General features: G+C 47.6%; 1 long non-coding RNA gene across 1 annotated transcript; it reads left to right on the top strand.

The window, feature by feature from the left end:
* The first annotated feature begins 208 nt into the window (after nt 1–208).
* LOC132593602 (uncharacterized) lies at nt 209–992 on the top strand. Its single transcript, XR_009559261.1, has 2 exons — nt 209–348; nt 656–992. It is a non-coding gene; the product is annotated as an uncharacterized lncRNA (long non-coding RNA).
* The last annotated feature ends 1,737 nt before the right edge of the window (nt 993–2,729 follow it).

Raw genomic sequence — 2,729 nt, 5'->3', positions numbered from 1 at the left:
CACCTCCTCTCTCAGCTCATCTGTGTCACCTTCAGAATCTTGCCTCTAAGCAGGTGGTGCTCAACTTCTTAATACCAACACTGACTTCTCACTTCAGTTCATTTCTGAATTTCTTTTGACTATTATCTTAGTTTGTAGAGTTTTCTTTCTTAGTTATTTATGCTTTTTCTTCTTCCAAACAGGGTTCGGAGGGGCTCAGGCCTGGCTTTCAAGGTGTCTGCTGGGGGGTTGCCTCAGAGCTTCTTGCATTCTGCTGACCTGAAACACATAGATGGTCAGATGTTTCTCCAGCAAAGATGGATTTACTCAAGATCAACAGAGAATTGCAGTTTGGGGTCTGCATCCATGGTGAGCCATGGGCTGGTCCCCACACAGCAAGGGAAGGATACACTTTATAGGAGGGAAAGGAGGTAGAAAGGTCTACAGTAAACAAAGAGTCCATGGCTTCTCACCGGCTGAATCCTTGCCAGGAAAAGGAGGAATCGTTCATTCTTCTTCCTGTTGGGCTCTGGTGTCAGCTCAGGGCTTGAGAGCTTCCCCTTCTGGTCACTCTATTTAACTGAGGTTTCTGTTCATTCTTTTACAATTCCAAGTTCATTTCATGAGCCACACTTTCCCACGCGCACTTCTGCCTCTTTTCGGTTTTGTCTTTCAGCCTGGTACCAGCAACCTCTCCGCAGTCACTCGGGTTGGAAACGCCACAGCTACGACCTCCTCTTTCTCTGTCGCATCCAGCCAAGTGCAAAGTCCTCCACAGCATCCCAGTTCAGTGTCTCTCCAAGGCCCGGCCCTGCCTTCCCTGGGGCCCTCAGCAGCCTTGGCCAGGTGCCTACATCTCCTCTCCGATTCCGCTGTGATTCTTGCCCTTCCACGTCTCCGTGTGCCCACCACACCGCTTCCCTGATCAAATCCCCTATGGCACCTAGAGCTTCTTAGAAGAATAGAGGCAGCTCTCCAGGTTCTGTCTATAAAATTTTTTTGTTTGTTTTCTATTTGTAAGATTATTTTGTTCAAATGTGTTTTAAAGTGATCGTGAAAGAAAAGGGCTCATCCCTCTGAAGGAAGTTTGTTGACCTGATGGGAAAATGCAAAGGGGAGCAAAATATCCTTTCTTTGTACGTGTCTGCCTTTAAGGAATCAAGGCAGTTTCAGGGGATGGAGGTCTGGAGGGGAAGAAGTCGCTGCTCCCCCGACCCACTGGTCTCAGAACGACCTCCAGAGGGAGGACTTGCCTGGGACACAAAGGACCATCAGAAGAGCGAGGAAGGCAGTGAATAGGGCACCCAGAGTAAGGAAGAGCGAATGAACTAAAACCTTGTGCGTATTAAAGAATGACAGGTGACAGGTGAAGATTGGCAGGGGCAAATTTCTATTAATAACACCATCTATTAATAGTGTGGCCACAGACTGAGTTTATTATTGGCCAGGTCCTGTACTAAACATGCAAAGGGCACTATTTCATTGCATCGTTGCTGCAGGCCAAGGGGGAGGGGCTGCAGGGCTCCCAGGTATCAGAGGGGAAAATTTCTCTGGGTGTGAAGTAGTTCTCCTGGTCCTCTCGCTGGGGAGCCTGTGTGTTTCCTGTGTTGTGAGGCTGCTTTTCTGTAAAGCTGGGAAGATATCACTTAGTCCACGGTGAGAGAATGTTCTGGCGGAGGAAGAGAATCTTTTTCTAATCGCCCCAGAACTAGGGAGGATGCTCCCAGCTCATACTGCAGCACCTCCAGTTTCCCTCCTTCTCACTCCCTTTTCCAACTGTGCCTCCTGGGGTCTCCCAGGAATGAGACACCAGTGTTTTACGGGGTCCCACAATTCTTAAGGGGTTTTCCCAAAGACACGGTCGCCAAAGCTTTGAAATGACTGGCTCACCTCTTGCCTGAAACCAATTACATTTTTTTTAGACAAGAAACACTTCCTCCTGAGTAGGTGTCAGCGTGGTGGTGGAGTATTTCCATTTTCCCATTGCATTTAGACCCTTGAGGTGTGCGTTGAGTGTAAGACACAAGAAAGGTCTTAGGCGTTGCTGTTCTAGCTACATACATTCTTGTTTTAATAAAATTGCACTTTCCTGGGGAAAGCATCTTATGGCGTTTATATTCACTGGCTCAGGTTCTGGTTATTCTCAGGAAAACCTGGACAGTTGGCTCCTTCTACCAGAGCCGAGATGGCCTTGTTTACCTGAACCGCAGGATGTGAACACACTGAAGCAGGATTGGGATAAAAGCTGCTCAAGCCCTTCTCACAGGGTGATGCCCACCTGTGGCCTCATCCCTCTGGGCCAAACCACCAACTGCAAGTCTTTTCTTGGTGGGTCTATTGTCCTTTGTAACCATCAGTCAAAAGCTCACTATTTCATCCTCTCCAGTCAGCGCAGTCCTTTAAAGATACGATCTCCAGTAAGGGCTACACCAAGTAGCCGTATTAGTTTGCAAAATTGGGGTTCCTGTGATTTTACTGTTTACGGATATTTTGTAAATAGACTCTATTTAAATGCAGCAGAGGAACTTTCTATTTCAGTGAGCTCCTCCGGAATCCCTTTGTAAAGCAAAGAACCTTTGCGATGTTGAAAGTGGGAATTGATCTGTTTTGTACCCATAGATTTTGTATACAGGTTTTCTTACAGTGGCCATAGGTGCAGCGATTGGGGAGCATTACAGTAACAATATGAGGGGACATCCGGCTGGCTGTCTCCAGCTTGGTTCCTGCAGGAAGAGACACCTCCTCCCCCC

This window comes from Globicephala melas, chromosome 16 (assembly GCF_963455315.2).
Source record: "Globicephala melas chromosome 16, mGloMel1.2, whole genome shotgun sequence".
NCBI classification, from domain to species: domain Eukaryota; kingdom Metazoa; phylum Chordata; class Mammalia; order Artiodactyla; family Delphinidae; genus Globicephala; species Globicephala melas.
Note: the sequence above shows the minus strand (reverse complement) of the source record. Positions and strands in the feature narration are given on the sequence as shown.